This window comes from Dreissena polymorpha, chromosome 8 (genome assembly GCF_020536995.1).
Source record: "Dreissena polymorpha isolate Duluth1 chromosome 8, UMN_Dpol_1.0, whole genome shotgun sequence".
Lineage (NCBI taxonomy): Eukaryota > Metazoa > Mollusca > Bivalvia > Myida > Dreissenidae > Dreissena > Dreissena polymorpha.
Genome location: NC_068362.1, coordinates 33,085,177 through 33,100,139, shown reverse-complemented (window position 1 = coordinate 33,100,139; position 14,963 = coordinate 33,085,177). Strand labels below are relative to the sequence as shown.

At 34.9% G+C, this 14,963-nt stretch overlaps 1 long non-coding RNA gene across 1 annotated transcript; it reads left to right on the top strand.

The window, feature by feature from the left end:
* Positions 1 to 308: 308 nt before the first annotated feature.
* LOC127842061 (uncharacterized) lies at positions 309 to 14,112 on the top strand. Its single transcript, XR_008031468.1, has 11 exons — positions 309 to 433; positions 2,438 to 2,533; positions 2,882 to 2,987; positions 3,770 to 4,002; positions 6,325 to 6,438; positions 8,080 to 8,169; positions 8,555 to 8,626; positions 8,793 to 8,856; positions 9,927 to 9,965; positions 10,286 to 10,467; positions 10,990 to 14,112. It is a non-coding gene; the product is annotated as an uncharacterized LOC127842061 (long non-coding RNA).
* The last annotated feature ends 851 nt before the right edge of the window (positions 14,113 to 14,963 follow it).

Sequence of the window (14,963 nt, the reverse complement as noted above, 5' to 3'; positions counted from 1 at the left end):
CGTAAAATGTCATCCCAGTTTACACACAATAGAAACGCAAATATTCATATATATAGCGAGAAATTGAGTGCTTTTCGGTTTCCACATGAAGTGCTTTTCGGTCGGTAATTGCCGATATTTACCATTTTGGGCACAATGTAGTATAAACATACAATTATATAACCATTTATTACTAATTAAACTCGTTAACATACACTAAAAACGATATATTGCATATATATAGAGAGAAATTGAGTGTTTTTCGGTGCTTTTCGGTGCTTTTCGGTGCTTTTCGGTTATTGTATGGACCCGGGCAGTAGGCAAAAGCTTGGAACGCAATCACAAGAACTTGCAGAAGTTCAGATTGAGAATGAGAAACCAGAAACAAACTTAATTGCTAACTGTACTAAAAATAGCAGTTCAGTATCAGACGTAGATACTTCGGTTACATTTGGTAAGTAAACAACAACCTAATTGGTGCATTGATTGAGATTAATTCCAGCCTCCGTCCGGCTCTAGTCACATGTCAGCTGTCCTTGGTTTATGGGTGTGTGTGATCATATATATCTATTCACAAAGTAATGTTTCCAAAACCAATGATACAGTATTAAGGAAAGTTTAAAAATCTGAAGTTAATTATTATTCCAGACTGATATTTGGATCATTTTTTAGCTCAGCGTTTTTCGGAGAAAACCAGAGTTATTGTCATAGCCAGCTCGTCGTCCGCCGTCTGACGTCCGCCGTCCGCGTCGTGCTAAAACCTTAACATTTGCTCTAAAATCAAAGTGATTCCACCTACAACTTTGAAACTTCATATGTAGATGCACCTTGATGAGATCTACGTGCCACACCCATTTGGGGGGTCACTAGGTCAAAGGTCAAGGTCACTGTAACCTTTTTAAAAAAAAATATCTGACAAGCCTTCATTTATTCAAAACTGCACCCGTAGCCGAGTGTGGCACCCGTTATGCATTGCTCTTGTTTTTAATTCCCAGCATTGTCGCACAACTTCTGACATTACCTTATAAGATCACAAAGCTAGTATAAATATATCCTCCAATTACCTTCAGTCAAGCGGTTAAGGAAACAAATAAAATAATTTCTGAAATAATTCAAACATTGCCGCAATAAACGATGTACCTCAAACAATTTATTTCATTCCCATTAAATCCATGTAAAAATTGTTTATTTACAGCGTGTTAAACTACGCAAAGGCGATAGTTCCATGCACATCCGCAAATAATATACACTACACGCGTTGTCTACCTTGAGTCAAAAGGTTACATTAAAAAAGCTATAGTACTCGATTGCAATAGACATGATGTCAATTAAACTTAGAAAATTCGATTCACTGAACAAATTTAGAGAAACTGAAAGATTAATTTAACTTTTTATAACTTCTATTTACCATTTAACAAGTTTCTGTTTTATCGGTAGATCTTCTGTTAAGCAACATATACACACAAAAAGTGCTCAAGAATTGGAAAAAACAAAAACGTTCGCAATTTGTTCAAATAAAATTTTAGCATATATGTTACTATTAAAAAATTTGATAAAAATATCAAATCGAGACAGTGTATACCCACTGAACATGTGGATAAGGGATGTCACCTATTTTTGTGATGTACCTGCAAAGATTTTTCCATGCAACATTTTCTGGGAATTGTGAAAAAGTAAAAGAATTTTCTTTAAAATAAAACAAATACATGAAATTATGTGTTTACACAAGCGCAGTGGTCTGCAATTTCTGTGCAAGTTTATTGATGAGTAGCAAAAACATGAACGGAATCGGCATACAATTAGAATATTACAGTTGAAGTAAGATTTGTAAATGTAATTAAACTTTTTTTTTCCTTATTTTAGTTGTGTCTGTAGTTTATATTTTCAAGCGTAGTAATGTTAGTAAAACAAAATACTCGGAACGCATGCATGTGACGTCATCATGAGAGCCGCAATCTTAATGTAAACAAAGTGATATAAATTAGGTCATGCTCAAAATAAGGGAATCGTACGATACATACTCATGATATTAATTAAAGTGGGAAAGTACCCCATACCACGGGTGTGTGGAAATGTATAAAAAAAAACACACACTACAATTATGTTTCAGAATTTTGCGACTCATTGAAAAAAAAAATTGAAAAGTTCGCAACTCAAAATAAAAAGTTAGTGGGCCAGGGTCCTCACAAAATCATGGAAAAAAACTTGGAATATCTGAGAATACAATAATTGAGGTCTACTTATTTGTCTATAATTAATAATATATACGGTCAACTCGAAACTCCTCAAAATATTAAAGAAAGATATGTATGCGTTGCAGATGAAAATATAAGATACGATACTGAAAAGGCCAAACGTCTTGAAGAATGGAAAAGTATATCTCCAGAAATTATGTCTGCTTATGTACAAATGCAGACACCCAATAAGCGACAATGTGCTGATTGTTGTCTCTCCACAGATAAACTGTACAGGTGTTGTGATTGCTGTTCATGGGAGACTACGTGCCTCACATGCTTGCGGTTGAGGCATAAACATCCTCATCTGCATTTGGAAGGTACAATGTTAACAAATACAAGAGAAAGCATTTATCATATCATTGAATTTGAACATAAATCATCTAAGGCAGTGTACTTTTTTTTTCTTAAAGTGGTATGACTACATGTATTTAAAAAATCTTTGAATGTGTTTAGAGATATTCAAAGTACCATTTTAGAAAATTATCATTACATGAGCTTCATACAAATACGTGTATTACAAATGTGGTCTTTTTCAATACATGGTTTCAAAACCAACCAGTTCCAACTGCCATCAAACTCAAAAGCTGTTGTTATCTTGAACTTTAAAACTGCAAGGTGTTTTTAAATGCTTATTGAGCATTTGTCTTAAATGCCCTTTTTTACAGAACATGGCTTACCTTTCTTTCATTGATGATGATGAGGCTTGGAAATTGAATGACCATTCCTGTAGCACTACTTACCTGAAAAAACTCGTGGTCGTGGATGATAAAGGTAATTTTGTAATCCTATCATGTCTCACCCTCATCATTGTTCTTATCTTATAATTTCTCATGCTGACAATTGTTCTTATCTTGTCTCATGCTGATAATTGCTTTTATCTTATCATGTCTCTTGGTGATATTGTTATTATCTTATCATGTCTCATGCTGATAATTGTTCAGATATTGTCTCACACTGATCATTGTTCTTATCATGTCTAATGCTGATAATTGTTCATATTTTATATCTCATGCTGCTAATTGTTCTGATCTTGTCTCAAACTGATCATTGTTCTTATCTTATCCTGGTTCATGCTGATAATTGTAATTATCTTATCATGTCTCATGCAGATCATTGTTATTATCTTATCATGTCTCACGCTTATCATTGTTCTTATCTTATCATGTCTCATGCTGATAATTGTTCTGATCTTGTCATGTCTCACACTGATCATTGCATTGTTCTTATCCTATAATGTAACTTGGTACGAAAGATTTGTTGCAGGTTGTTTTGCTGTCCTGTTACTTTTTGTTAAACAGTAGTCAACTTATATTGGAATCTAGCTACATTCTCGCCAATATTAATATATGCACCCTGTATCAAACTGGGTCATTAAAAGCCAAGTAACTAATTATTACAACTGGAAATGCCCAGCATGGTTACAACTAAGTTGCAAGTTAAAGTGAGTTATATGATCCCAATAAATCATGGTTTTGCCAATTTGCAATTACTAAAACACTTTTTATAGTTAACAACCATAAGTATTTTTTAAAAACCTTGTAATCTTTTTTAAGGTCGACAGCATTTGAAGACCCTGCAATTTTGCAAGTGTGAAGTTGAAGCTGTACGCTTGATTAGGTTCAACCTGTGGCCATCTTCAACCAAATTTCCAAACGTGGCATTTCACTTTGACTTCATGCGCTGGTTATGTGGTCTTCTTCTTGAAAGCTCGGTGTCATTTAAAAGTTTCTGCTCCGCATTAGACGCGTGGACATCAAAGCACATGAAGACATATATTCATCACCCTGTATGTTTGTACATGATTTTTGTTTGAATTGCTTTTGAAGTAACACAAAAGTATTATATTTTTACATGTAGTTAATACATAAAATAAAGCTTGTTTACAAAATAATTTAAGTATAAATATTTGATTTACTGATTCATGTGAATGATTTGCTATACTAGTATCAGAAAAGCAGGAGGTGGAGCCTTCCATTTTTGTGCCCCTCTCTGTTAAATATGTACCATCCCCCTTCCATTTTTATGCTCTACTTTTTAAAAGTATGTCTCACCATTGTACACAAATAATTACAGAAAGACCCTACAGGCCCGTACCCAGGCACTGGGCCCAGGGGCCCGGGCCCCCCCCCCAGCTGGCTGTTGAGTTATGATTTTTTAATAATGGGCCTACTGCAAATTTTCTCACATGAAAGGGCCCACAGTACACTACCCTGCAATACAAATGTGCAGATGTCTTTTATTGCCCCTGATACACAAGAGGATTAGCGCTTATTTACTCGCCAGTGGAGATAAGCCCATAGGCATTGTTTTCTTATCATCTTGTACACACATCCCCGATCTGTCAATTACCCATTGTGCTCAATGCTTCATCTTTTGATTGTGGTTGTAAAACGTCTTTTGATTGGACAAGGAAAGAGAAACAGCAAATGGATGGAACTGATACAGAAGGTCGTAGGATTGAACGATAATAGTGTTTTCTCTTTTGAATTCAAACCTCCTCTAGAGTCATAGCTTATTAAACATTTCTGTGAAAACTGTCTTGTAGATGATAAACATTTTATAATGAATTTACTTTGAAATTTTATATAGAGGAGGTTTGATTTCAAAGAGAAAATACTAGTAGGTTATATGTCAGTTACTGACATATAACCATAGTAGCATTTTCTCTTTGAAATCAAACCTCCTCTACAGTCATACTTTATGTTACATTTCATAATAAAGGTTTTTTAGTTTCAAAGGTTGCTTTAACTTCTTTATAAAGTGTAATACATTTCTGACATCTAAATCTTTAAACATGTGTGTGAATTTCACACCAAGGGGTAGTTGATAAAGCATGTCACGCTTTTTTTACCATTTTTACCCCGGGATGTCACAAACTGTTACACAATCTTGGACCCCCTTCCCTAAAGTACGTCACAAACTCACACTTTCGAACATTTAAAAAAAATTAATACTTAATTTAAATTTAATCTTAAACTCAATTCACTATTAAACCGTATTAAAATTTCACTTACCGGTAAAAGAACTCACATTACAGGCTTTTATAAATGTAGGGTTGTTACGATGGGCAGTATGAATATTTATCCACGTGTTAACCTCTAATAAAAACGAAATTATAATTTAGATTTTCTTTCAACCCTTTACTAACTAAAAATGGAACAGTACAATTATTTTGTCATTGAAATCTGTGTGGAGGTTGTGCCTATTGAATAAGCCGGCCCAGCCAAGTTGCCTATTAAACATTCGAACAACAGAATCAGGAGATACGCAATTCGTCTTATTTTGACATAAAACTAATTCAAATGTTTCACAAATTTTTGAAAATTATTTTTAAATTCTACGAAAGAAATAATAAATAAATTATACATTTTTTTTTAAATAAATGTGTGACATCACACATGGCCTGACTCCCCTCCCCGATGTCACAAACTGTCACTTTCTTACTCACCCTCCCCCCACCTGGCCCGTAATGGTTAAAGCTTTAGACTTCAGAAAGGTGCTGATTTACTTGTTATATATCCATAAATTTATAACACAACATATGTTTCTATATGCATTAAAATTCACATTGAACAGTGCCTAATAAAAAAAATCTATTCGGGAGGGCCAACCCCTCCCGCACCCTCCCCGTTTGGGCCCCCCCAGTCAACATTTTCTGGGTACGGCCCTGCCCTATGTGTTATAGTGGCTATTAACAATTTTATAGATTAACATACATTATTATTTGATATGAAAATTATCAAATTCAATTTGATTAAGAGCAGACAGCATGGAATTATGCTGAATGGATGGATGATTGAATATAAGTATGTAAGTGGAAACACCATACTGAAGTCGCTAACACAGAACAAAGTTTAACATCTGGAAAAGTTTCACAAAAAAGTTCACACTGCACCGACAATATTCCACATTGGGGGCATATGTCAGATCCTATGACAAGCCTTATTTTTAATTGCAATGTGTAATTGCCTTATGTGTATGCTTTAGTTTACCTTTAAACGTTTATTTTAAGTTCTTACAGCTTGCTTTAACTGTTGGTTTTGTCTCTGTATTTTATCATGTTTAATAAATTTTGAATAAATGGGATAAATCACGGTTATATTTTTAGGTCAAAGATTTGTTCAAAGTGCTTGTAGGAGGAACAGCCGATGAATTTCGACATTTTATCTACCAAATGGAAAACATCCACGATGATGGATCCAAATGTCCAGCTTGTTATGAGGTAATGTTAAAAATAGTGATTGTAACAGAAAATTATCCCACCATTTTACAATTACAGTATTTAAAATAAATATTAATCAATGAATTGATACTTTGCTTTTTAGCTCACCTGATTGCTCAGGTGAGCTTTTGTGACCGTTCTTTGTCCGACGTCTGTCCGTCCCTCCGTCCGTTCACATTTGTTCATAAACACTCTAGAGGCCACATTTATTGTCCGATCTTCATTAAACTTGGTCAGAAGCTTTGTCCCAATGAAATCTCGGTCGAGTTTGAAACTGGGTTGTGCCGGGTCAAAAACTAGGGCACTAGGTCAAAAAAGAAAAAACTTGTAAACACAGTAGAAGTAACATTTCATGCCCAATCTTCATGTAACTTTGTTTGTCTTAATGATATGATGGTTGAGTTCAAAAATGGTTCCAGTCCGTTGAAAAACATGACCGCCAGTGGGCGGAGCAGTTTTCCTTATTTGGCTATAGAGAAACATTGTAAACACTCTAGAAGTCACAATTTTTGCCCAATCATCATGAAAGTTGGTCAAAACATTGGTTTTATTGATATCTCGGACGAGTTAGATAATGGTCCAGATCGGTGAAAAAACATGGCTGCCAGTGGGCAGGACATTTTTCTCTATATGTATATAGTGAAAACATGTGAACACTCTAGAAGTCACATTTTTGGCCCAATTTTCATGAAATTTGGTCAGAACATATGTTTCCTTGATATGAGAGTTGAGTTTGAAAATGGTTCCGGTCAGTTGAATAACATGACTGCCGGGAGGTGGGGGGGCAGTTTTCTTATATTTATCTATTTAAAAAAGCTTGTGAAAACTATGTCACATTTTTTGCCCAATCATCATGAAACTTGTTGAAAAGATTGGTTATCCCTTTCCCGCTTAGAAGCAAAGTGAAAAAGGCAATGTGCAAACAGCATAAAACCAGAAAAGCCTGAGAGTAACTCGCAGCCTGTTCATGTTTTATGCTGTTTGCTGCTCATCAGTATCTATGGTTTAGATATGAAGTCTTAAAATCTTTAATCTAGTAAGAAAGGTCTTCAATGAAATATTATTTTATAAGGAACTACAAATGCGTGAAAATACATATCTAAGTGGTAAAGGGTTATATATATATATATCTCAGACGAGTTCGCAAATGATCCCAATCAGTAAAAAAACATGGCTGCCAGGGAGGGGGGCAGTTTTCCTTATGTTACTAGAGAGAAACCTTGTGATCGAACACTATAGAAGTCACAATTTTGCCTAATCATTGTGAAACTTATTCAATAAATTGGTTTTATTGATTTCTCGCATAACCAACAGAGGCTTGCTAGCTGACTTTGTAAATAATACAATTCCTAAGATAAAGGGTTATATTGTCAGTCTTGTAACATGATGTGAAACAAAGAGGACATAATGAAAAGAAAAACGCTAACTTTTACTTACTGATGGAGACAAAACTCCATGTGCTAGTATTTACCACTGATTTGAATTAATCTTTTAAAGAAAGGATAGATAGCAGTTTACTGTTCCCTCAACGAAGTCGTTAGAAGTGTTGACTGTCAATTTCTCATGAAAGGTGTTTTCTTTTTTGAAAATGGATGCTAGTTTTCTGTGACAATTTAAACTTCTGGGTATTTTCTTATTCAGGATTCTCCCTCCCTGATAAGCTTGCTAGAGCAGAGGATATAGAAAAAAAAAGCAAGGAGGCTCTTCAAGAAATTTTGGAACCTCTTGCAGGTAAGAAAACATGGACAAATGCAGATTTTCTACAAGTGTTTGTGTCATTATATAAAATTACCATCCCATATTTGTTTTGCAGTTTCCAGTGTTTAATTAAATGATGCACATGTCAATACCAGTTGTGAGATGAACACCTTTAATTGCTGGCTTGACAGAATTCGACTAATTGCCATCTCAGAAAATATTGTCCCAATATTAAAAAAAACAAAATGTTTGTGCATAACAATATAGAATTGAAAGACTATGTTAAATCAGAAGAAACAAAACTATAAATGTCCCGATAACAAAATGAACCATTTAAATAATGTAGATGAATTTAAAATAATTATTGTTTTTCTCTGTGTAAGTTCACAAATATTTATTAAATTGTTCTGTTGATTAGGAGTAACAACTGAATGTCTACAGGAATGGATAGATTATGAGCGGGTTGTGTGTATCCGCAGCAAATCAACTGGTATGTTATATGATAATTATTTGATTCATAAGTAGCTTAGTGAGTTTTTCATTTTCTCGCAGCATTCAATTGTTTTAACAGAAATTCAATAAGTGTTTACAAGCCACATAATTTGCTTAACATGGTCTTTGTGTTTTAATGATTTGCACTTCACATTTTAATACAGAAAATCACTCCTTGTCACCTGCTGAAGAGTATTGTCTAGTCCTGGAGGAGCTAACAAAATACAGGTACTTTTAATAGGAATAATGCATTTGTTACTACGTTATTTTATACAGATTCTAAGTAATGTTATTAGTTAGCATCCAGTCTCTTTGTGGATAAATAAAAAATAAATGAAGTTGTGATGTGCAAGAATAATGAGTTTTCAATCATAACACTTAACCCTTTTTTTCTCAGAATGTTTTTCGGGGAGATTTTGTTTTGTTTGTTAGCTCGACCATTATATATGAAATATATATAGTGGAGCTATCCTCCTCACCTGGGCGTCGGCGTTAGCGTGCAAATGTTATAGTTTGCTTTCATATTTTGCAAACTTCTTTACCATCATGACCCCAATCTATAAACAAGAGCAGACAACTGTAGCAAGCATTTTGTAAGAATAATGGCCCTTTTTTATCTTAGTAATTGAATATTTTGTTAAATTGTGTGTTTAGATCCACTTGACTTCTAAAGTATCAAAGCTATTGCTTTCAAACTTCAAATATTTTCTTACTATCATGAGGGTTCTGTACCTGGCAAGTTCAATTTGACCTTGACCTTTGAATGACCTTGACTCTCAATGTCAAAAGAATAAATTAGTTAAATTGCCATAACTTCTTTATTTATGATCAGATTTGATGAATACTTTTACAAAACAACACTTGTATGAATACCACAATGGATTCCGTCCAAACCATCCCCCACGCACCAACCCTGAATCCCTGCCCCCCCCCACCCCCCACCCCCCAAAAAAAAAAATTTATTTTTTTTTCATTTGTTTATTTTTGAAAGATCGTCTTATAAATGACCACACCCCACATTATACCCCCTCTCAACCCCCTCCCCTACCCCCACCTGAAAATATACCTGAACTATTAACTTGACCTTATTGAATAATTTGAACAATTTCCCCATGTTGTCTTACGTTATACTGTCAAGCACTTGAATAGTCGAGCGCGCTGTCCTCTGACAGCTCTTGTTAGATACATAGTACATTTACATAATGTTCCTGTAGTGGCCAGTGGTTAAAAATCATATGCTCTATGTATGTTAAATATATAATTATATCGCTAACAATTTTATGAAATCTTAATTTTAGGGGTGTGTTTGCGACGGATGTAAACAAAGATAAGAAAAGGTATATTGCATGTATATATTATGCATGGCCTTTTTTAATTGACCTTTTTCCATTTGATACTTATTTATTTATTTAAACATTCTGTTCTATTTTATGTCCTCTAAGTAAGGCAAATTAAACTCTATCCACTTATAAAAATAACGATATGTAAATTACCCCCAGACAAGTAGTTTTTAAATGGTCAAAGGTTAATGCATGTTATAGATTCTTTGCCTAATGCGTGTATAAAATAATAACTTTAAAAAGTCATTTCACCTTTAAATGCCAATCTTACATACAAGAACATATACATCAATAGGATGTAATTTTATCCAATTCAGTCTAGAGACAAAACTGAAAAAGAAAGGGAAGAAGGCTGGTGTCAAATGGGACTCAACAAATGTTGATTACCTGCGGACACTCAAGACTGCACAAGAGAAACTAAGACTTCAGATACTGGAGACCCTTCAACAGACCACTGCAGAGAGGCTGTTTTTGTTAGATTTAATAAAAAAGTATGCAAGTAAGTATAAAAATCCATTTCTATATGATACAAGTTATTGTCACCTTAATGTAATACAAATATCTTCCTAAGACCTTTCAGTGTGTTTTTCATTACTGAATATACTTCATTATTTTTGTCTAATCAACAAAGTTGGAAACCTGGTTATTTATTGAGATATGAGCCGTTTGGGCAAGAAGGGAAACAAGCAGGTGGGTTCCAGACAATCACTTTTGTTTGCATGAGCCAATCGTGATGAAACTTGTATTGCACATTAAGTTTGGGATTACATTTGGGACCAGTTAAGCAATGTTAGCTGTTACATTACATAGAATGTTCCTCTAAATAATTTGAGTGTTCATGTGGGTATTTTGTACAGTTAAGTGTGCTGGTAGTTTATATGCAGACTTAGCTTGAGATCTAGGTCTCTGTTACTAAAAACAGTAAAAGTATTTCCTAATTAAATTGTCACATCATTCATTACCTTTCTTTTAGGAGTCATTTGAAAGTTAACTAAAACTTAAAAAATAATGTTGCTTTTAGGAGGACAAGCTGTAGCCATAAGATTGGGCAAGCAACAAAAAGATAAGAGAATGCGGTTGGCGGGGAAGTCGTTAAAATGCCGACACATTTGTCATTTGAAGATGTAAAGTCGTGCGACAGCAAGCTGTGGGACATTTTGAAGTCATCAGATGTAGGTGCTTGGAGGACCAGTGTGCCTGTGTCTGTAAAACAGCAAGCTGTTCGCCTGTTTTGCATGACACAGAGAGCTGCAGAAGAAAAGGAACTTTTGATTTCAGAAATGAAGTCAACATTACATTTCTTTTCCAATCAACATTCAGGTCTTTTAAACAAGGTCCTGGATAATGTTAAAGGAGACATGCCAGTCATCATCAAAGAAGGGCTTAATGTGGAAATGAAATTTAATTCATTACTGAAGGCATTCCAGTCATATCTCCCAGACTTAACACTGACTTTGCTTTCTGATTTTGCACAAAAGGTTGGTCTAACCAGCGTTCAAGAGGCTCGTATTTCTGAAATAAATTATGGAAACTTACCAGAATACGAGTTAGAACCCTCTGAACCAACTGATGTAATACTCAGTGATGAGGATTTTACAGACAGCGATAGTGACAATGACTCTGATGGTGACAATTAAATGTTTAAAAGACATCATTGACTCAAACGCAATATTGTCTTAATTGTCTCAATTGAATTGTTCGCAATAAGTGTTCTAAGATAAGACAAACAACTGTGCTATGGCTTTTTAAATGCTCTTGTTTGTAGCTCAACTGGTAGCTCAACTGAGCACAATGTGAGCTTTTGTGATCGCCTTTTGTCCGTCGTTGGTTGTATAACACAAAAGCTCACATTGTGCTCAGTTGAGCAAAATCAGAAAGCAAAGTCAGGGTTTACTCCGGGAGATCTGGGAGATATGACTGGAATGCCTTCAGTAGTGAATTACTTGAATCACTTTCCAGCCATATCAGTAAAAAGGTGATTGGCATTTATTTCGTATTTAAATTCGCTTTATATATCGACTTTTCTCCCCGCAAATTTTGTTAGTGGAGCCCAAATTAGGTCATCCCGCTAGGAAATTTCGCAGCGAGTAAAGTCGAGATATATATAGAGCGAATATAACTATGAAATAAACGCCAGTATCTTTCTTGCTGGGGGGGGGGACTTATTGTTTGCGCTCCGTGTGTCAGTCTGTCTGCGTGTGTCAGTCTGTCTGTCAGTCCGTCACACTTTTCTGGATCCTGCGATAACTTCAAAGTTCTTTATATTTTTTTATGAAACTTGAAACGTGGACAGATGGCTTATATGGAGATTATGCACGTCAATTCATTTTGTTCCTATGTCAAAAATTGTGGTTGCTATGGCAACAAATGTAAAAAAAATAAAAAAAAATTACTGACTGGTGGAGTTTTACCGGTAGGGGACCATATTGCTTGGCAATCTCTTGTTCCATATATACTGAAGTTGTTATCCCCCGCCATAGGCAGAGGGATATTGTTTTGGCATTTTCCGTCCGTCCGTCCGGAGCCATATCTTGGAAGTGCTTTATCGGATTTCATTGAAACTTGGTATGTGTATAAATATGGATAAGAGGATGATGCACGCCAAATGGCATTGTACACAATCTGTTAATAACGGAGTTATGGCCCTTTGTATCTTGAAAAAATGCTTTTTTGTGTGTCCGGAGCCATATTTTGGAAGTGCTTTGGCCGATATCATTGAAACTTGGTATGAGTATATATATATATATATATATATATATATATTATATATATATGGATAAGAGGATGATGCATGTCAAATGTTGATGATGATGCATGTTCACCATCTGTTAATAAAGGAGTTATTGCCCTTTTTATCTTGGAAAAAAATGCTTTTTTGATTGTCAAATATAACACTTGTGTCCAGAAGCATATTGGCTGGGGGATATCAATTCAACGAATTTGCTCGTTATAAACTCACATTTCAATGACAATTTATGATATCTGTTTTCCAGCTGTTTACTGTATCATATGTAAATCATGATTGTGTTGGTATGCTTGTTTCTTTTTGTTTTTAAATGCCCCATGCTACAAAACAAATTGAATTGTTCATGCTTATATACTTTTGCCTCAAGTATTCTCATAAGGTCATTTGAAATGATGAAACAGTTGCTATTTTACGAGAACAATGATCAGAATAGATCATCTATAATTTTGTTGTGTAAAGAGGATCGATAATTGGTTAATTCTAACTTGTACTAATACTCATACCAATATTAAAACATACATTATTCCAAAGGATAAACCATTCTAGAATTTACAGAGAAAACTATTCCTTATAGATTCATCTATAATTTCTTTGCGTATAGGTGGTCGTATACAGAAATAATTAAACTAACAATCATGTTCAGGTTGCTATTATCATAAATATATATATAAACTGACAATCATGTTCAGATTACTATTATCACAAATACATGCATATATATAACAATTTTAAAAGCAATTGATATATATGTCTCAAAAGCTATGTCCTTTTTACGTCCCAGTCTATACTTGGGGACATATTATATTTGCCCTGTCTGTTTGTTGGTTTGTTTGCGTCAAACTTTAACATTGGCCATAACTTTTGCAATATTGAAGATAGCAACTTGATATTTGGCATGCATGTGTATCTCATGGAGCTGCACATTTTGAGTGGTGATAGGTCAAGGTCATCCTTCAAGGTCAAAGGTCAAATATATGGGTGGGACCTAGTGTTTCACAAACATATCTTGTTTAGTATAGACTTCAACATATCTTGGACAATACAATTTAAGAGCAATTAAGAGGTTGATGGTTCCACCCCTTTGCTTTTCTGTTGCTGAAATGGTGTTAGTACATACACCAATCAATTGTTATTACACCGGTTTACCCTGTTAATTTTTTTTGTGTGTATGGTGTCGCTTTGCTTCAGCTTGTTTTTGTGATACTGTAGATGTTGTTGAGTACTGAAAGGTAATTAGTAAGGTATGTAAAACTTAGCTTAACACTTATGGACAATGTTTTTGCATAGTTTAAATTGTATGTATGTTGAGTCATGTTATTAATTGCTTGCAATAATTTTATATTGTGAATCAATGTATGAAAAATAAACCTGAATGAAATGAAAATCATTTAAATAAAAGTTGTGTTCTTTTTTATATAGTTATGCACGGACCTATACAAACAGTCCCAGAGTTATGTCACAGGTTAGGGATAGAGTGCAACCAATATATAGGACACCTTATACACTTATAACTTAGTAACGGTACTCAAAAGGGATTTTGTGCTGAGCATGCAATATATACATGGAATATTTCACGAAGGTATAATGGTGTACTTTGAGTGAGTTGATATGCAAAACACGACTGTGCAGGTTTGATCCTTAATTCAACTGAGCGTAAACAACAAAACAAATATATATGACGTATATATTGCGTATCACTCTAGTTCTGCACGAGAAAGTCATGTAAAGGGAATACCGTGCTACCATATGTTCATGTCCGTTATTGCGTATCACTCTAGTTCTGCACGTGTAGTCATTTAGCGGTGATACCCTTCTAACAGATATTCATGTCCGTTATTGCGTTTCACTCTAGTTCTGCACGGGAAAGTCATGTAGCGATGATACCCTACTAGAAGATGTTCATGTCCATTATTGCGTATCACTCTAGTTCTGCACGGGAAAGTCATGTAGCGCGGATACCCTACTACCAGATGTTTATGTCCGTTATTGCGTATCATTCTAGTCAGGCCGGGTTTCCATGTTTCCGTGTCCGTGCTCGGCGTTCGCGTTTCGTGTCCGCGTTCCGTATACGGACACGGAGTATCTAGTCCATGCATCCGCTTATTATTTTAGCCTTTCCGTGTAAAACCCCATTCCAAACGAGGTGGTACTTGGATTAAGATGTCGTTATTAGAAGAGCACACATTTTTTGTGATGACTGCAGTACAGCCTGTTAGTAGACGGATTGCAGACATTGGTACTGGATAGAT